Source organism: Mustela lutreola, chromosome 4 (assembly GCF_030435805.1).
Source record: "Mustela lutreola isolate mMusLut2 chromosome 4, mMusLut2.pri, whole genome shotgun sequence".
NCBI classification, from domain to species: domain Eukaryota; kingdom Metazoa; phylum Chordata; class Mammalia; order Carnivora; family Mustelidae; genus Mustela; species Mustela lutreola.
Genome location: NC_081293.1, coordinates 64,695,037 through 64,716,383, shown reverse-complemented (window position 1 = coordinate 64,716,383; position 21,347 = coordinate 64,695,037). Strand labels below are relative to the sequence as shown.

Here is a 21,347-nt window from a genome sequence, read left to right as displayed (position 1 = left end):
GTTTTTTTTGGTTTGTTTTTTGTTTTTTGTTTTTTGATTTGACAGACAGAAATCACAAACAGGCAGAGAGACAGGCAGAGAGAGAGGGAGGCAGGCTCCCTGCCGAGCAGAGAGCCCGATGCGGGGCTCTATCCCAGGACCCTGAGATCATGACCTGAGCTGAAGGCAGAGGCTTTAACCCACTGAGCCACCCAGGCGCCCCTTCATCTGTGTTTAAAATAAAAGTATCCGGGGCACCTGGGTGGCTCAGTGGATTAGGCCGCTGCCTTCGGCCTAATCAGGTCACGATCTCAGGGTCCTGGGATCAAGCCCTGCATCGGGCTCTCTGCTCAGCAGGGAGCCTGCTTCCCCCCCCCTCTCTCTGCCTGACTCTCTGCCTCCTTGTGATCTCTCTCTCTGTCAAATAAATAAATAAAATCTTTTTAAATAAATAAATAAATAAATAATAGGGCTTTAAAAATAAATAAATAAAAGTGGCCATTTAACAACAACAACAACAAAAGAATAATAGACTATGGAGTTTAAAACATATGCAGAACTTAAATGTATGATAACAGCACCAAAAACTGGAAGAAATACATGGAAGTACATGGTTGCTAAGTTTTTTATACTGGTAATATATTATTATTTGAAGATTTACTATGATATAGTAAATGTACACATTATAATCCCCAGATTATAATTACTAAAATGAAATCAATAAAATAAGGTAAAACAAAAAAAAGAGGTATTTCTAACAAGCTAATAAATGATATAAAAATCAATTTTTAAAAATACTCAATTATTCTCCTAAAAAAAAGGAAAAGAAAAAATTATAAGAATATATGGGTCAAAAATTAACAAGACAAGAAACAACAAATGTTGGAGAGGTTGTGGAGAAAGAGCAACCCTATGGAGGTTCCTCAAGATATTAAAAATACAGTCACCCTCTGACCCAGTAATTGCACTACTGGGTATTTACCCCAAAGATACAAATGTAGTGAAAAAAAGGGCCATATGCACCCCAATGTTCATAGCAGAAATGCGACAACAGCCAAACTGTGGTAAGAGCCAAGATGCCCTTCAACAGATGAATGGATAAAGAAGGTGTGGTCTACATATACAATGGAGTATTACTCAGCCATCAGAAGGGATGAATACCCAACTTCTGTATCAACATGGATGGGACTGGAGGAGATTATGCTGAGTGAAATAAGTCAAACAGAGAAAGACAATGATACGGTTTCATTTCTTTGTGGAACAGAAGGCATTGCACGGAGGACATTAAGAGAAGGAAGGAAAAAATGAAATGAGGAAATCAGAGGGGAGATGAACCATGAGAGACTATGCCCTCCAGGAAACAAACTGAAGGCTTTTAAGAGGGGACCAGGATGGGGGGGATGGGTGAGCCAGTGATGGGTATTAAGGAGGGCATGGATTGCATGGGGGCACTGGGTGTTATACACAAACAATGAATCATGGAATGCTACATCAAAAACTAATGATACACTATATGGTGACTAACAATAAAAAAATTATTAAAAAAAGAATATATGTGTCAAATAGTACACAGCCAAATAATAGATGTAAACCAAATCATATCCATATATTTAAAATAAATCATTTAACATTCCAGTTATAAAGTGGGGATTGTCAAGTTGGATAAAAATAGAAGATTCCAGTATATGTCATCTATGAGAGATCCACTTGAAATTTATGGGCACAGGTTAAAAGCAAAACAATGAAGAAAGATCACAGAAACACTAACCAAGAAAGAGAAAAAAAGCTAGAGGCACTGTATTTGTAACTGTAAGTAGACTTCAGAACAAGGAATATTACCATGCATAAAGACAGTCACTTTATAATAAGGAGGCAGTGCATCAAGGAGATATAGTGGTCCACAATGAGTATGCATCCAATAACAAAGGTTCAAAACACACGATGGCAAAACCTGGCAGAACTGGACAGAAACACAGGAAATCCAACTACATAATTAATACACACTCAAAATATTTTTCTTCAGATGGTGAGATTAGAGGTCAGGTGTTTTCCTTCTTCTTTATACTTTTCTGTATTTCCAGAATCTTCTTCAACAAGCACATACGACATTTTAACAAAAATGGTGTCCTGGCTCCGTCCTGCTTTTGTCCCTCAATTCTTCCTTGATCTGCTTTCCTTCTAGGATCCAACCCCTCTTACACAGTAGAGCTCTTCAGTGTGAAGACCCAGACCTCTGCCAGATAAACAGTGTGACCCCATACCCCTAGACCAGGTAATGAATCCACAAATGGAAAATGAGCCAACAGAGTTCATCAGCCTCCTTATTCAGGAATGTGTTGGCTGGAAGATCTTCCTCCCTGTCTGAGGGCCTGGTAAACCTGGACCAACAAAAGCATCTTTGCCTTTCATGGAGAATGCCTTCCCAGGACAAAGGCCGATCAAGAAGAAAGTTGTGCTGAGTATCAAAGAGATAGAAGCAGCTGTGAGGATACAATTTGTGCCCCTGTCTGCAGTTGTACCTAAACACATGCCCTCCTGGACTTTCAGTTATAGAGCCAAGTCTTTTCCATTTTCTCCTTAAGCTAATTTGAGTGTGGTTTTTAACAGAGGAAACCAAAAGAACCCTAATACAAAATAATGCAAAGAGCTACTTCAACTCTTTTGAAAAGAGTAATGAATTGTAAGATGACTTTTCTTTTCTTGGTTTTGTTCATGCCCATTATGCGGGCACTGGATTATCAGGCATGGCCAGTCTCTTAAAAGAAGCTCCCAGAGAAAATAAACTACCTCTAGGATGTACATTATATCACTGAACATGAGAACATGGCATCTACCAAAACCAATAAACACACAAGGTAGATTCTTCTAAATGTTATTTCAGCCTATGGGGCACCTGGGTGGCTCAAATGGTTAAATGTGCAACTCTTGATTTTGACTCAGATCACGTCTCAGGGTCGTGAGATTGAGCCCCACATCAACTCTGCACTCAGGGGAGTGGGCTTGAGATTTTCCCTCTCCCCTGGCTCCACCTGCTCTCTAAAATAAAAATCTTTAAATAAATAAATAATTCATTTGTTAATTACATATAGCATGAAACTTTTTTTTTTAATTTCCACGATGGAGCCATAAATATTTTTCCCCCATGTTATACAGATTTCTAAGTAAATAAACATGCTACTAAATAAAAACCAGGTTTGAAATTACTCTGAACCAAATGAAGGAATAATTATCTTTAGATGTACCACATTTCTCTCCTGGAAAAAACAATGTAGCAACTTGATTTAGGAGTCAAATCATCAGAACAGGGCTCTGAAGCATTTGCCGCTTGGTTTATAAAATTGGCTTACACACTTCTTGGTAAGTAATTCTCCTCCAGCCACACAGTGATCCTCTTTCCCCATCCCCTCCCTCTTCTCCTAGATTAGATCAAGGAATAGATTATGCATCTTACAAAAATGTGTAATTGTGAGTTGTGTAGCAGGAAAATATTCAATACCTATTATTCCGACAATTTTAGAATCAATAAGAAAAGCTATCTAAGGAACTTAATTTAGACAATGAGACCTGAATTATTGCTGGTTTTAGTTTAAAAATAATAATAATGATGAGTCATTGCTGCTCTTCCTTGGTGTTCAAATTTAGACAAAAACCCAGGTATATATTTAGAAGTAATTCTGATCTACAAGGTTGATTAGGACTAAAATTTTATTTACTTTAAAAATGATGGGGTTTTTATACAAGTAAATGCCTTTTTCATTTAATTTTAGAATACATCTGGAAGTGTTAGGTTATATATAATTCTTATATATCTTAAATAAAACAAAAAAAGTACATTTTTCCTAATAAGAGGCTTTTTATTTGGATGCCCAGAATTTGACATCCTCTTTTATCATCTAATTTATATGATCCACATTTACAATTACCACATACACACACAAAAGAAAAACCTGTGGTGTATATTCTGTAAAAAGAGAGAGAGATATTTAATCCAAAAAAGGGTGGGGGGACTACTAAAGCCACTTCTTAAAAATGCACAGATATTCTAAAAAGTTCAGTTTGACATGAATAATTTTCAACAAATTTCTAGTGACAATTTTCTTACCAAAGTTACTGGTCTCATAAACTGATACACAATCTATGACTTTAGAAATCTGAGCTTTAGAAATTAAGGGTGGAATGTTTGATTCTGAGGTTCCTGAGGCATTTATTAAATGCTGTTTATTGTGTTTGTATGAGCCCGACCTGTTCCGGGAATTTTGTTACGAATCAGAATACAACAGAGTACCGGGTAGTAACAGCTTACAGTCAAGACAGGAACACATTATTACATAAAATTTCATTTACAGAGCTGTAATAAAGGATCTGAAATAAATGCAACATGAAATGAGAACCTGTCACAGAAAGAAGACCTAATATAGTCTCTCCAGAGACAGAGAAGAAGTTCTTGAAGGAGAAGCATTTAAAGGACGTGGGGCTGGGGGCCCAGCATGCGTGCCGGTGCACAGATGTCTGCAGGCAGGTAGACATGGGGAATTCCTACTGTGGCTGGAATGCTTGGAGTGAAGGAGAACGGCTCAAGATCATCCTGAAAATGAAGGTAGAACTGGCTTGTGGGTAGGCCTAGCTGGAGCATACAGGGCAGTGATAAGAATTTGAGACTTTAGTGTGCCTGGGTGGCTCAGTGGGTTAAGCCCTTGCCTTCGGCTCAGGTCATGATCCCAGGGTCCCGGGAGCAGAGAGCCTGAATCCCTTCCTCTCTCTCCGCCTGCCTCTCTGCCTACTTGTGATCACTGTCTGTCAAATTAAAAAAAAAAAGAATTTGAGACTTTACCCTGAGGAATAATGAAGAGCTTTGGGACCGTTCTCACTATGAGAAATGAGATCGCTTTTGGAAAGCTCTTTCTGGAGAAATATGGAGAAGGGATTGGTAGTAGTGAGTCTGGCTGGACAAAAGAAAATCAGTTAGGAGCTGCCTAGGTGATGCAGGTGCAAAGGCCCCGTGGCTCTGCCTGGGGTGGGAGCCACTGAGACGGAGAGAAGTTGGGGGATTCTTTGAGGGACATGAAAGACAGATATCAGACATGACTGTGACCTGAGGAACTTCAACATTTAGCTCAGACAGAACAGGAATTTAAGGACTACTAAGCAGTTCCTGCTGGAAAGAAAGGGCAAATAGGAAAACAGAGACTGGTATCTTGCAAGCAGAGGAAGCCCAGTGCAGGAAGCTGCAGAGAGCAAGGTCGTGTCCCTTGGCTTAGCAACATGGGTAATCCCTGGTAACCTGAGCAGAAGCAGTGTTGGTGATGGGACCAGGACAAAAGCCAAACTGAAGAGGACAGCAGAGCCAGTGGTGAGAAGTGTGGACAAAGGCAAGCAAATAGCACTTTCATTAAGTTTGGCTACAAGCAGAAGAGAAATAGGGTAGAAACAGAACATGGATGACTCGCCTGTTAGACTTTCCAACACAAAATTAGATTACGCAGCCTGGTCACTGAAGTATATTTGTCTCTGTTGCGTGTATGCATGTGTCTTCACAGACTACATAGGACTTTTGGGGGGACTAAAATTTGAATAGAATATATAATAACGGTAAAACATTTTAATCATTTCTGAGCTAAACCCCTCACGATCAAGAAATTGAGCAATTATACACCCAGCTCTGTGCTGAACATTGTGGAAAGGAGAGAGAAAAGTTACAGCATGTTATTCCTGACCTCAGGATGCTTGCTGTCTGGTAGGCAAAACTAACACAGAACAGCTGAGATGATATGATACCGGTTATAAGCAAGGAAGGAACTGCTTGCTTAGAACTCACTTAAGAGCTATTTTGTCCTTGATTAAAATGTAGTTTTCCAAATGAAATATGAGGTCCTTCTGCCTTAATAACATCAAAGTGCAGCTGTGATACATCTTTTGCTCAGCTTTACTTCAGGTACAATGTCATGCTGCCACCTACTGGCTATTTTTTAGATTGTCTTTGACAGTTTCAGTCTACCACAAGACAACTCCATTCACTATTGGGGCAGTAAGACACTGACAAACGCCATATAACAAAATTTAAACATAATACAAATACATAGACGTTATTAAAGAAGCTCACTTTAAAAAAAAAAAAAAAGCTCAACTTCAATAAGTTTCCAAATTCACAGTATTTGAAAACAGAAACGGAAAAACAAAAAAGAAAAGAAACCCTGCCTTGTGATGAAGTTTTACGGAATGCACCCTGTAGACTTTGAAAAGGCTGGAAAAAGCAACCAGTCCCCATTCGCCAGGGACTTTCCAGGGTGTAGCAAGTCCCACATACCAGGAAACCCCTGGGTCCCAGGCAAACTGGAAAGGCGGATCGCCCTATCCAGAGTCTAAAAAGGACTTAACTCAGCTGAGAACTGAAAGTCCAGGCTTGGAAAGAATCACGAAAAAAAGAAGTCAAGAAGAGTCCGTTACAACAGCGATGTCGCTAAAAAGCACTGTCACTTAGCTATGCTTCCAACAATTAGATTATTAGGCCTCGAGTTAAGAGGTTGGCAAGGGGACACAAAGCGTTGATAAACCACAAGCAAACTTCCGGAAAAGAAGCCGACAGAACATGGTGAGTGCAGGGCTATGAGGGAAATGCAGAGGGTCAGTGCTGATTCAGATTCACTGTCATTTCAAGACACACAGTAATGTCCTCTCTCAGCGTCAGTGCTGGATCTCTCATGATGCTTCCACCTGGGGAACACTAATTGGTCCTTTGCAAAATTATTTCATAATTTAAAAGTTTCATAGATGCTACGTACAATATTTCCCTTTTGGAAAGTATTTCACATTATTCAGTTAAAGGCAGTAAGGAAAGCTGAAGTTTAAAACAAAACTAAGTTTTTCAAAATTAAATCAAAATTTTTATCTTAAAATTTCTCAAATGCAGTTTCTTTTTCTTATTTAAAAATTTTATTTATTTATTTGACAGAGAGAGGAGGGGAAGGAGACTCCCTGCAGAGCAGAAAGTCCGACATGGGGCTCAATCCCAGGACCCTGAGATCATGACCTGAGCCGAAGGCAGAGGCTTGTTTAACTCACTGAGCCACCCAGGTGCCCCACAAATGCAGTTTCTAATTCCCAGGTTTTATTATTCTGTTTGGATGAGAAACAGGGGCAACAGCTTACCATGGTCATAATGATTTTCCAAGGAGTGAACTTAAAATACTAACAGCTCCTCCTGTCATCCAGCAATTTCACTACTGGGTATTTATCCAAAGAAAAAGGAAACACCAACTCGAAAAGATATCTGCACCCCCATTTTCACGGCAGCATTGCTTACAATAGCCATATATTTTTCTTCAGCTATTAAAAAGAATGAAATCTTGCCATTTGCAATACCATGGATCGATCTAGAGTATAGTGCTAACTGAAATACGTCAGTCAGAGGAAAAATACCATATGATTTCACTCATATGTGAAATTAAGAAACAAAACAAATGAACAAAGAACGAAAAAGACAAACCAAAAAACAGACTCTTAATTGTAAAGTGCAAACTAACGGTCCAGAGGGGAGGTGGGTGGGGGATGCATGAATAGGTGAAGGGAACTAAGAGTACATTTATCTTGATGAGCATTGAGTGATGTATGAGACGTGCTGTCCATACATTGTATTGTCCACCAGAAGCTAATATAACACTGTATGTGAACTATAGTGGAATAAAAAAATAAAATAAAACATAAATAAAAAACAATTCTTTTTAATGCTAAGCTCATAGAGACAAAGAACAGACGGGTGGCTGCCGGAGGTGGAGGGAGGGATGTAAAATGCATAGGGGAGTCAAATGATACAGACTTGCAGTGATCAAGTAAGTCATGTGGAAGTAACATACAGCATGGGGACCGCAGTTAATAATATTTCTCTCTTTTTTTTTTTAAGATTTTATTTATTTATTTGTCAGAGAGAGAGAGAGGGAGAGCAAGCACACGCAGACAGAGTGGCAGGCAGAGTCAGAGGGAGAAGCAGGCTCCCTGCCGAGCAAGGAGCCCGATGTGGGACTCAATCCCAGGACGCTGGGATCAGGATCTGAGCCGAAGGCAGCCACTTAACCAACTGAGCCACCCAGGCACCCCAGTTAATAATATTTCACTGCCTATTTAAGAGTTGCTGAGAGAAGAGGGCACCTGGGTGGCTCAGTGGGTTAAGCCGCTGCCTTCGGCTCAGGTCATGATCTCAGGGTCCTGGGATCGAGTCCTGCATTGGGCACTCTGCTCAGCAGGGAGCCTGCTTCCTCCTCTCTCTCTCTGCCTGCCTCTATGCCTACTTGTGATCTCTCTCTCTCTCTGTCAAATAAATAAATAAATAAATAAATAAATAAATAAAAGAGTTGTTGAGAGAAGAGATCTGAAAAGATCTCATGAGAAGGAAAAAATTCCGTAACTATATATGGGGACAGATGCTGGCTGGACTTACTGTAGTGATCATTTTGTTATAGGTAATACAGATGTTCAATCATCTTGTTGTACACCTGAAACCAATATAACATATGTCATTTATATCTCAATAAAAAATTAAATACTAATGGTTCTTTTAAAAAAGGAAGAAAAATGATATCTTTACTAGTCCTAATAATGATAAGTTGCACAAAGAAACAAATGATGTGATAAAACTATGTCAAGCTCACTATATATCAGAGAATAAAGGAAAACCTTTCCCGATTCAACTGAAAACTGGTTTTAGAAATTTTAAAGAAAGAAAAAAATAACGTTGCCTTTGGGGAAAAGTTTCTCAAAAATTGCCCAGGTGGCTCAGTTGGTTAGGCATCTGCCTTCGGCTCAAGTTGTAATCTTGGGGTCCTGGGATCAAGCCCTGTGTCAGGCTTCGTGCTCAGTGGGGAGTCTGTCTCTCACTATTCCTCTCCCCGCCCCCTCCCGCTGTTCATCTTCCCTCTCTCTGTATCAAATAAATAAATCTAAAAAATATTAAGTTTTTGCAAGGGGGGGGCAGTGGAGGTACTCCTGCCCCTTTCCCCAATCCAAATATACCTGAGCATTGCCTGCTCCTGCTTTCCCCAACCCTGGAGAATTTGCTAATCTTATTGGCCAGAGCCCCAAGCAATTATAACCAGGAGGGTCAGTGTACCTTAAGAAGGTAAAAAGCCATGTTCCCATGTCTCTTTCCCTTGTTCTATACATCAGGGAATGTAATGGGATTCAATGTTCTTCTTAAGAACTGGACATTCCTGGCTAACTTTCTGTGCAGAACCACCTACCTCTGTCAGTCCCAAGACACAGATTCAAGCTCCTCGGACACAGTCTCCTAGTTATTAAAGATGACACTTTGCTTCTCAGATTGCCATTTTTCTGGCCTATGCTGTCGCAGAAACTCCACAAGAAGGGGGAGCATAGAGCAAGTCATTGGTGAGCCCCACCATCAAAATACCACCCATATTACCATCAACACCTAATACCTAAATTAAAAAGTACAAAAAGTTATACAAGTGGGAAGTTATACTTTCAGAAAATTGCTGAACAGTATACTGCTTACAGTTAACAATAAGGTCTTGTGCACTTCAAAATTTATTAATAAGCTAGATTCATGCTCAAACAAAGAAAAAGAAAACCAACCAAGCATTCAGGGAAACCTTTGCAGGTGATGGATATGTTTATTACATGGATTATGGTGAAGTTAACAGGAGTGTATACATGTACCCAAATTCACCAAACTGTATAAATTAATTATGTGCACTTTATATACCTATTATACCTCAATAAAGCTGGGGAAAGATTAAAGAAAAACTTAAAAATCTTAAAAATAATTTTAAAAGTACACTGTCTCTACAGTTCTTTTAACAATGTAATTGGTTTATCATAGTGATCATTTAACCTATTAAAGCATAGATAGTATCAATATTTTTATACTAATAGTGTTTCGCATAACAACCTAAGTCTCTTAAGACGAAGAACCAAGGTTAAGAATTAATATAAAAGTTCAACAAACTGAGGCACTTTGGGTGGCTCAGTCAGTTAAGCATCCAACTCTTGAATTCAGCTCAGGCTATGATCTCAGGGTCATGAGATCAAGCCCTTCGTTGGGCTCTGTGCTCAGTGGGGATTCTGCTAGAGATTCTTTCTCTCTCTCTTTCTCCTACCACCCATCCCCCTGCTCATGTGTGTTCACTCTTTAAAAGAAATAAATCTTAAAAATTCAACAAATTTAATTCTCCAAAAATGACAATATCTACTATGAAATCAGTTCAGCTCAATGTATTTTTGGTGTACAACCTCTGAAACCTAGAACTTGTTCTCCCAGTATTTAGGCTGATAATCTTCTTTATTTTTTTAAGATTTTTTATTTATTTGCCAGAGAGAGAGAGCAAGCGAGTACACACAAGCAGGCAGAGAGGCAGCAGAGGCAGAGAGAGAAGCAGGCTCCCCGCTGAGCAGAGAGCCCGATGCGGGACTCGATCCCAGGACCCTTGGATCAAGACCTGAGCCGAAGGCAGTGGTTTAGCCCACTGAGCCACCCAGGCATCCCTGATAATCTTCTTTAAAACAAAGACTTTCCAACTGTAATCTGTGGAGCTCTAGGACACACACCCCTCCCCAAGTGCCTCAGGGCTCTAGGTACCCATCCCAGATCTCTCATTTTTATGTTTCACCCTGTTTTATTGGTCATCTTCCATGAAAGATTTCTTGGGCTGTTCAAAAATATTCTATTTTCTTCCTTCTAGGTTCATAGCGGCATCGCATCTTTTCGTTTGAAGTTGGCCACAGGACGTGTTTCCGCTAAGGTGAAAGCTTTAAGGAAGTTTATGACCTGACACCTTCCCCTTCCTTTGCTGCATGGGAGCCCAGGTTTAGCTGAAGCCCCCCAGTAGCCTGGGGACTGAGTATCTAGAACAGGCAGGAACATCCTGCCAATTCCCACTGGACAGAAAGTATGAGCAGAAAACTAACTTTGGTGGATAAAGCCACAGAGGTATCGGGGTTCTCTGTTACCACAGTGCAGCTTATCCTTCTGACTGGCACAACTGCTCAATGCTCCCAAGGCAGGGACCGGCAAACCATGGCACAGGAGCCAAATCCCGCCAGTTCCCTGTTTTTGTAAGCAAAATTCTGTTGAAACATAGCCGCACCTGCTCATTCACTTGCCGCTGATAGCTACTTTCCAGAGACCAACGCAGAGTTGGGAGGCTATAACAGTAATATGGCCCACAAAGCCTTAAATACTTACTACCTGGCCCTTGAAAGGAAACGTTTGCCAACCACTGCTGTAAAGCCCCATGCTGGCCAGCACAGCGAGGAAAAGATGAGTCAGATCTATCTGTTCTCTGAGAGCAGGTGCTACGTCTGTGAAAATCAACAACGTGTTCACAGGAGACCAAAGGCATCTGGAGTCTTAATATTCACAGATATGACTATTGTCTGGCATCTATTGGGGCACTGGAAAGAAATGGAATTTTGTCGAGGCAGAACCTTGGGTCAGAGTGTGGAGAAGGTGCTGTGGGGAGAGAAACGAAGCTATGAAGGGACCTTCCTCAGTAGAGTACTCATCAATCCTACCTCAACACCACTTTGTTCTCCACCTCTCAGCTTCAGTTGTCTCTCCTTCTTTCTTTCTTTTTAAGATTTCATTTATTTATTTAGTCATTTAGTCATAGAGAGAGTGAGCAAGAAAGGGAGAGAGAACAAGCAGGGGGAGCAGCAGGCAGAGGCAGAGGGAGAAGCAGGCTCCCCACTGAGCGGAGAGCCCAACACGGGGCTCGATCCCAGGACCCTAAGATCATGAGCTGAGCCCAAGGCAGATGCTTAACAGATGAGTCACCCAGGCGTCCCTCAGCTTTGGAGTTTTTAAAGTCACTCTCATGCCAGGTCAAAAACACAAAAATCTATCTGTATAAAACTAGCTTTGAATAAAATTATCTATTACTGTTGATGGCAAAAGCAACAAAGTCTTAGAAAATGTTCTCAACCTGAAAGCAGATGCTCTCTATACGTGGAAGCGAGCAACCCCAGCTCCGCGGGGCTCTGCCTGGGAGGCACAGGGGCCCGCCTCACTCTAGGGAAAGAAATGGGTGAACCACCTCAGCAAGGACCTCGGTCAGTACTAAAGTTGCTTATCATAGAAGGGCTGAAACTTTACGGAGAGTCACAAACACACTGAATTTGACAGATCAAGGACATACACAAGAAATACATTTACTTTTTGAGTAAAACGCAGTTCTTCTCCTAAGGCATTCTGGCGCTAACATTGTGAATGAATATGGCTGTACTGCTATATAATACAACTTAGGGAGAACTTGGAGCCAGACTCTGGCTCCAAAGGCCGGCTCTGCTATTTGTTAGCTATTTGGCCTTGGCACCTTTCCTCACTGCTCTCTGCCTGTTTTCTCACTGGTAAAATGGGGATCTGATAGTGCACCTATGTTGTGGGGTTTTTGTGAAGGTTATATTAGTTCTATTTTTAATAGTACCAAGTTGGTGCCTGGCAAAGGGTAGGCACCATGTTAAGTGTTTGCTAATTAAATGCCCCAACAGTCCCTTCTGATATAAGCATTCTGGCCTCTCACATATGAGAAAACAAATATTCAAAATATACTTAATTAAAAGCCCGCTAGCCTAAAAACTAGATGATGTAATCTTATAAAATATAATACTCATGAAGGGGCACCTGGGTGGCTCAGGGGGTTAAGTCATGATCTCGGGGTCCTGGTATTGAGCCCCACATCGGGCTCTCTGCTCAGTGGGGAGCCTGCTTCCCCCTCTATCTCTGCCTGTTTCTCTGCCTACTTGTAATCTCTCTGTGAAATAAATAAAATCTTTTTAAAAATAAAATAAAATACTCATTAAGAAAAAAATGACTAAATTTACTGAAAGCTGTTTCATTCCTATTTTTAAAAAATGGAAAATTTTCTAGAAGAACTGGCATTGAGGGAATTTGCAGACTAGCACACAAGCAGAATGAAAAGAGAGACATGATTAAATAACTTCAGGAAAGGAAAAGAAAACAGGCAGAGGCACTAAGTGAAAGCATGACGGTATAAAGAATAACAATTAGGAAGTATTAGACTAGCTCTGGAATTCTTTATGAAAAGCCAAGGCACCAGTTCGATTCCATGTTTTTGCCTGAGGGGTTATTCTCTTCCAGTAAAAATGTTCAACAATCTACACTGTTGGTCCCAACAGGCCCCGGTGTCAGGGCTTTGAGCCAGGGATTATCAAGAAGTCAAAGCAAGGGCGGGATCAAAAATCCAAGATCTCAGAAACTAGAGTACAGGAAGGTTGGGTGGGGCTCTAGAGAACAGAGAGGAGGCAGAGCCTGGCCATTTCCCCAGATGAAGATCTCTACAGGCTTCCATTTTCCCAGATCACTCGTGTTCAGTATCTTTCCATATCCTATTGCCCACTCATATATTTTTACTTGTGAAGCACATATTTTAGGGTTTTTCTGCCACTTTTATTAGATTATTTGGATTGTTATTTTTGACTTCCAGGAATTCTTTATATATTCCAGACACAAGTCCTTCGTCAAACATAAATTTCTATAAATTATCTTTTTAATATCTTTCAAAGAACAAAATTTTTTTTTTTTTTTTTTTTTTTTTTTTAAAGATTTTATTTATTTATTTATTTGACAGAGAGAAATCACAAGTAGATGGAGAGGCAGGCAGAGAGAGAAGGAAGCAGGCTCCCTGCTGAGCAGAGATCCCGATGTGGGACTCGATCCCAGGACCCTGGGATCATGACCTGAGCAGAAGGCAGCGGCTTAACCCACTGAGCCACCCAGGTGCCCCTCAAAGAACAAAATTTTTTATTTTGATAATAGTCTCTTTCTGAATTATATTCTCTTACGATCATGATTTTTTGTGTCCTAAGAAATCTTTGCCTTTCCCAGGGTCACAAAGAATTTTCCATTCTTCTTCTAAAAAATCTTATAGCTTTAGCTTTGATATTTAGGGTCACAACTCATTTTAAGTTAATGTTTTAGTATAGTATAAGGTTACAGCAAATGTAACTTTTTTCCATGTAGATTTGCACTTGTTCCAGCAGTATTTCTTGAAAAGACGAAAAGACCTGTCTTTCCCCCTTATATTACCTTAACCATTCTTGTTGAAAATTGATATTATGTATATTGATAATTATATATCCAATAAACATTTTTTCTGGATTGTATTACTAGTCCACTGATCCATATGACATCCTTTCTCCAGTACCACCATGCCTTGATTAATAGTTTTATAGTAATTGGGTAATATAACTCCTGCAGTATTTCTCTTCTATTTCAAACTGCTTTGGCTTTCATAGGTTGGAATTTTGCAGCACTATGCCAAAACTACAGACCAATTTAAGGATAAAACTTGGTCTTCTGGGACGCCTGGGTGGCTGAGTGGGTTAAGCCTCTGCCTTTGGCTCAAGTCATGATCTCAGGGTCCTGGGATGGAGTCCCACATCAGGCTCTCTGCACAGCAGGGAGCCTGTTTCCCCCTCTCTGCCTGCTTCTCTGCCTACTTGTGATCTCTCTCTCTCTGTCAAATAAATAAATAAAATCATTAAAAAAAAAAAAAAAAACCTCAGTCTTCCAATTCACGGATACGATATACCTCTACAGTCATTTAAGTGTTCTTCTACTTCTCTCAGCAATGGTTTTGTACTTTGCATTTATAGGTCTTGTGCACAGTTTAGTGTTTCATGGTTTTGGAAACTGATATAAACAGAATTATAGTTTTACTTCATTTTCTAATAGTTAATTGTTTATATATGGAAATACTCTTAATTTTGTACACTGTTCTTGTATCCTGCAACTTTGATAAACTTGTTTCTTACTTCTAGTAGCTTTTTTATAGACTCTGTCTTTTTTTTATTCAGTCTGAGTAGAAGTTTATCAACATGACTCGTGTTTTGCCTTTGGTTTCACTGATTTTCCTTTGTCTTTTTTTCTTAACTTATTTCTTTGGGTTTAATTTTTTTACTTCCTTTTATAGTTTACTAAAGTGCAAAGGTGTGAGCTTTGATCAATTACTTTAGACTTTTTTTTGTTTTCTAATATGAACATTTAAAGCTATAAATATACCTACCATAGCTGTGCCCTCCACAATTTATTTTCTTCTAATTTTGATACACTGTATCTTATCATTCAAAATTATTCTAAATTTCTTTCTGATTTCTTGACTCATGATTGTTTAGCAGCAAGATATTTAACTTCTAAAGATTTAGGGCTTTCCTGGATGTTTTGTGGTTGTTGATTTTGAATTTAATTCCATTGTAGTCAGAAAACATATTCTGTAAATTTTCAATCTCTTGAAATCTATTGAAACTTGTTTGATGGCCCTGTATACAGTCTATCTTGGAGAAGATTCTATATGCACTTGAAAATAATGAGTATGCTATAGTTGTCATATATAATGTTCTATAAATATCAATTTGATTAAGACAGCTGAGTGCTATTCTGACCCTCCCTATTCTTACTGATAGGTAATTGTCTCTCTCATATCCCCCTGTTTCTAAGGGACCCCTTTAACCAGGCTCCCTCGAACTTCTCAGACAGGTGTGCAGTTACCTATATACACTTCCTGTGGTTTTGCTGCTGCCAGCATTTCATCTTTCAATGTCCACATGCTTTTCCAGACCTAATCTCTGATCCCTGCTACCTTTAGTCAGTAATGCTGCAGTTTGCCATTGGAAGGTATATCAAGAAAAAGGCTATTGGGTCAGAAAGTTACAAATTCACAATTCCACTCAATCTTTTTAGATTAAATTTCCCTCTAGACTTTTTTGACTGCTCTGTGATACTTCCCAGCATCTTTAAATAACTATAGTCCTAATTTTTAATTATCACTTTACTCTGTTCTTATCATTGTTATCTGCAAGAGGGTTTATGTGACCACATCACACCTATGTCTCTTAGAAGTTGTTGGCAGTTGTACAAGTTTAAAACTCAAGGGTGGCCCAGTGGGTTAAGTGGCCAACTCTTGGTTTTAGCTTAGATCATGATCTCGGGGTCCTGGGGATCAAGGCCTGTGCTAAGCAGGGAGTCTGCTTCAGGAATCTCTCTCCCTCAGCACCTCCAAGATAAATAAATAAGCCTTTAAAAATAAATAAATAAACCTCAAAAGTACATGATAGCTATCTGTCCCTTACAAAATGCCTGCATATATAAAATAGTTCAAACACCTTTAACAAAAAAGAGTATGCCCTTAGTTTATCATAAATATAAAATGATATGATAACCATTTAAGTGAATGGGGACTGCTTTCAGGTACATTGTCATAAGTATAAAATTACTGGGGGGAAATTAAGAGCAGGAAAAAATAATGGGCTGACTGGACACAAAGTCAAATTAAGAGTTATTAAAAAAAAAAAAAAAAAAAAAGCTTAGAAAGGGGTCGGGGTGGGCGTCGGGGGGACCTGGACGGCTCAGCCAGTTAAGCGCAGACTCTTGGTTTGGGCTTAGGTTTTGATTTCAGGGTCGTGGGATCAAGCCCCATGTCAGGTTCTATGGTCAGAGCCGAGTCAGCTTACATTCTCTCTCCTTCTCTCTCTGCCCCTCCCTCTTGTGCTATCTTTCTCTCTCACTCTCTCTCTCTCTTTCTCAAAAATAAAAAATAAATATTTAAAAGGAGGCAGGGAGTGAGGAAAAAAATGATAATGGGCATGTGTCCAAGAGACTTTGCAGCAAATAAGAGATAAATATCCCCAAATCTTCTCTCTGTTAAACTATTAGGATTTGCTTCTACTTTATTAACTTAATCAGTGATCTGCCTGTTCTTAAAACTTAGTCATACTGAAGATTACTTTTGTTATATGGATAGAAAAGCAGGTAGGTGGATATATACGTTGGTATATTTCTCCTTCAGGACTCCTGGAACTCCTGGTATATGCCCCTCCTCTGGCATCTGTTTTTCTGATTAGATGATTAGTTATCTGCATACTTGGCTTTGAGCTGCTTTAGAACAAGGATCCTCTCATATGCTTTCTTACATACTGAAGCTCCTACCACACATAGGCACAAAAACCTTTCTTGCATACACACATCTCTTTATGAGTATATCAAATGCTCACTGCAAAACCAATCTGCATATGGCCCTGTTCTGGGATGCAAGGAGGCATCAACTAGCAACATCTCCCCCTCAGACTGGCACGCTTATAGTAAACTACCTAAAACACCTGTCTGGTGATGATTACTATCCTAACAGTAATCATGTTTGTGTTTATCTACATATTTGCCATTTTTGGCACGCTTTATTCTTTCCTATGAATTCAAACTGCCTCTCATGTCATTCTCCTTAAAACCTTCAAGAATAGGAGCAAAAACTTTAGAGTAGTGTAACATTACATACAAACACAAACACACACACACACAAACATACACACACACTCCACAACTAACCAACTTGGAAAGCAGACCAAGGAGTTCAGGCTTTGCTCTGTAGAAAATAGGGAACTACCAAGAAAGCCAATTGAAAAAGAAAATAAACTAATCAGATAGAGGACTGGTGGCAAGGTGAAGGATGGACTATGAAAGGAGAAGTAACAGGGGTGGGTTGCGGGGGGAGCAGAGAAGGGGAAGTTGGTTTTTTCTGGGAAATGATTGTTGCAATGGGACTGTAACCAGTGTCAAGGTAACAGTTTTATTTTCACCTGTCAAATAACATAAATATGTAAGAAAATATTACTGAAATAGTATATCTACATTTCTTTTTTTTTTAAGATTTTATTTATTTATTTGACAGACAGAGGTCACAAGTAGGCAGAGAGGCAGGCAGAGAGAGAGAGAGAGGAGGAAGCAGGCTCCCTGCTGAGCAGAGAGCCTGATGCGGGGTTCCATCCCAGGACCCTGAGATCATGACCTGAGCCGAAGGCAGAGGCTTAACCCACTGAGCCACCCAGGTGCCCCTATAACTACATTTCTAAAAATCTTAATCATAAAACTACAGGTAGTTCCTAGAAGGGGAAAGAACAAGGGCCAGAAATAAAACTACCATGATTTCTAGGCATTCCTGTTTCCTTCTACCAAAATAATGCTCTTAAGGGAGTCTCCCCAGTCCATAAATGGCACTGCACACAAAGATACAGTTTAGAAGGACCTAATCATTTGCTCTTCTAATTGCTTTCTTTTTCCTGGCCCTACAAGAGCTTCATTGCTTTCACCTGTCTGTCCTACACCTTGGCTTATGGATAACCAGCTGATACCAGGGAGATTCCACTAGTTTTTCTCTTATTTTATCTCCCTTTGTCTCTTAGCTTTGGATTCTGAACTCCCAGCACAGTAATGACCTGCTCACTATATGTAGCCTTGCAAATTTAAAAGAACCATGTCCCAGATGAATGGCAGTTTCCAGGTGTAGCTGAAGATAAGACATCCCAAACAGCATCGATGGGAATGATGCCCCGCTAGCTGCAGGGAGCCCCTTGGCACCCTCACCTTCCATCTGGCTTAGCTAGGCTACAAAAGCATTATTACTTCTTTAGTTTTTTGAGCTGACTGTAACACCAGTGGGCTCTTTTATTCCCCAAACAAAGCCAGACTGGGAATTGAACCAGGTCATCTGGTCCCAGTCTCAGCTCTAAAGTGCTGTACCATACATGCTGTCGAGAGCAAGAACCAAGGCTGAACAGATTTTCCTAAATCAATCCAGTGAAATTTCTGGATGAAATCAGTTATACCATCTATATCAACTCCTAAAAGAATATGAATTATAAACAAATAAGGAAAACTTTTTACTTCCTTTTTCATTGGCCTCTTGAGTTTGAGAAAAATCAAGAAAAAAATAAAAGATTGAAAAAATTGATGACACGGTAGCCAAATTTAATTGTGGGATTGCCCTGCAAGGAGAAGGAATGCAACAATGTTTTCAACTGTCCCAGTCACACATTGAGATATAAAGTTCAATTACAGCGTGCTTCATTCATATCTCATGAGTGTATTTGTTACGCACTAAAAGATAAATGGATAATCTGGGGAACCATAGAAGAACACGATGAATCTTTTATTAATCTTTCTGCCACAAAATTCCACAGAGAGCTGAAAATGTAAAAGCTGTATGCGCCCCAGAACCAAATCCTAACATTCAAATTTACTGGTAAATACATTTAGACACTTTCATACACATTCATTATTGTTGCCATGTCATAAAATGTACTCCAAGTCATTAAGGTAAATATATAAACTGTACTGACAATTTCCTCAAGCAAGCTGTAATTAGAATAAACACCTTTACCAATTAACTCCTTCCAAATGTTTTTATTTTTTACACTAAAACATAAAAGCAAGCTCCTAAGAGAATAAGAATCTGTTTTGTTCACTACATAATTCTGTCTCTAAAACAGTGTCTAGCACACCACCAGTGCTCACCAAATATTTGTTGAATAGATGAACATATTTAGAGTACAATCCACGACTAAACTAGCCCTTAAGATAAACTATTAGAATATTCCAGGACTTTCTCCAATGTTTTATTCATTTAGACATTCGGATATTTCCAGAACACCTGTGTAAGACCTCGTGGCTATACAAATATGCCTTATATAAGATCCTTGAAAAATCCTTTAGAACAATCTACTTGGGGAAATAAGGCAAATCAAATAATGTAAGAGTTCACAGTAATACCAAGTCTTCCTGTCCCCTCTTCCTTCCAGTAACTCCCCTCAGCAAGCCCCCCACCCAAATAAAAGAGCAATCCAGGTAAAAATAGTATGTTTGCTATGCAAATAGCATATATCCCTTTCTCCCCCCACCCCCAATCAGATTGTTACCAATAAGCCCTTCCTATGTATATATTCTTGGCTACCAGGAAGTTTAAAATTGTGATTCAATAAGTTAATACAAGCATGATATGGGGAAAGAGCACTGGCCATGATTTTCTAGAAAGGCCAAAGGTAGAAGTTAGAGACAGATTCCTCAGCAATGGCCCCGGGTTTGAAGCTATTGGTCCCTGGGCCCCTTGTATGTTGCTTCAACCCAACCAGCTCTACCTTCACCTATTCACAGGACTAGCAAAAAGGAGGTGACATGAAACCAGCAAGCCAGGACTTTCTTCCACCTATATTCAGGACCATGAAGAGAGAGCAGACTGGGACAGTGGTCCTGAATCGTAGAGAAGCCCTAGGATCTTAACCTTGCATCTCCTGGCCCTGGACTTCAGTCTCCTCATTACCAGAATAGAGCTGATAATACCAGCATCTCCTCCTACTTCACAATGGTATAAAATGTGCAAATGTGACCTATATGTAAAAACGCTTTGAAATTATAAAGATACTTTTTAACATAAATTACTTTAATTCTTTCATCTTAACTAGGTGACATTTTAACTCATTTCTCCAAATTAACACAAAAAAATTATTTTTGTATTGGGGTCTGACTATATAAAGCCTCCGTAAATCACGTCTTTTTTATCCTTGCAACAATATGCAGGGAGGTAGAACAGGGTGGATGGTACTAATAAGAATAAGGAAATAAAGAGAGATTAAAGAGCTGGCTCAGAACCAGATGCATCTGGGGTCATCTGCCTTTTAAGGTAGTGGTCTTCCCCTACTGCATCCTGCCCAGCTCACAAGGCCAAAGGGCAGTCTGTGCTGCGAACCAATGAACCAACGTTAAGTGCAGCCTAAAGTTTCCCCACCCACACAGCTTCCCAATGTGCTGTCAGGGAGGAAAGCAGAAGAGGGCACAGGAGGCAGCTCAAACCCTGAGGCTAACTCAGCCTAAAATCCAATCCAGTGCTTCCAAGAAATTCTAATCTTGATGTTTGGGATTAATAAACAAGAAGAGTTTAACATCAAATTTCATGTACTAATGCTGGCAAGTCAGGGCAAAATACAGAAGAGGCTTTATTATGCTTGATTCTATAATTGTGCCTGAAATGACAGTTGTCATCACGTTCTGTGAAACAGGGAGCCAAACACTAAGAGACAATGACCCTGTCTTAAATCTAAAATACAATCCGAGACATCCAGATTAAAGTATTTATGTATGTGTGTGTGTGTGTGTATGTGTATGTATATGTATATGTATATATATATATATATATATCAGAGAACATTCGAGAAAGAAACATTTAATCAAATGAGTTGAGAATCGGTCACCTTGATACACCAGATGGTCCTAGTGTAAGCTTGTTTCATGCAAAGTTAGCCATTTAAAGTCTCAGAGCACAGAGAGAAACCAGAATAAATTAGCTTAAAAGAAAATGCTGTAGGCCAAAATAGTTAGCAGAATGCTCATGAATTCAGAAAGACCTGAAATCTAAAAAATCATTTACTTGGGACCCATTTAAAAGCATAAAATTCAAAATTCCAACAATGACCTCTGTTGAATAAGGTACCTATAAAATACTTCTAAAAGGCATTGCAGAGATATGTGCTTCATGCCATAATGAAAATGCTCAATTTCATCACAAAGTAATAATTCT

The 21,347-nt window shown here is 39.5% G+C and overlaps 1 protein-coding gene and 1 long non-coding RNA gene across 2 annotated transcripts in view; one reads left to right on the top strand and one right to left on the bottom strand.

Moving 5' to 3' along the window:
- ANK3 (ankyrin 3) overlaps positions 1 to 21,347 on the bottom strand; it is a 675,561-nt gene that overhangs the window by 592,165 nt on the left and 62,049 nt on the right. The window lies entirely within an intron of this gene.
- LOC131828937 (uncharacterized) lies at positions 6,272 to 20,241 on the top strand. Its single transcript, XR_009352617.1, has 3 exons — positions 6,272 to 6,568; positions 10,671 to 10,730; positions 19,928 to 20,241. It is a non-coding gene; the product is annotated as an uncharacterized LOC131828937 (long non-coding RNA).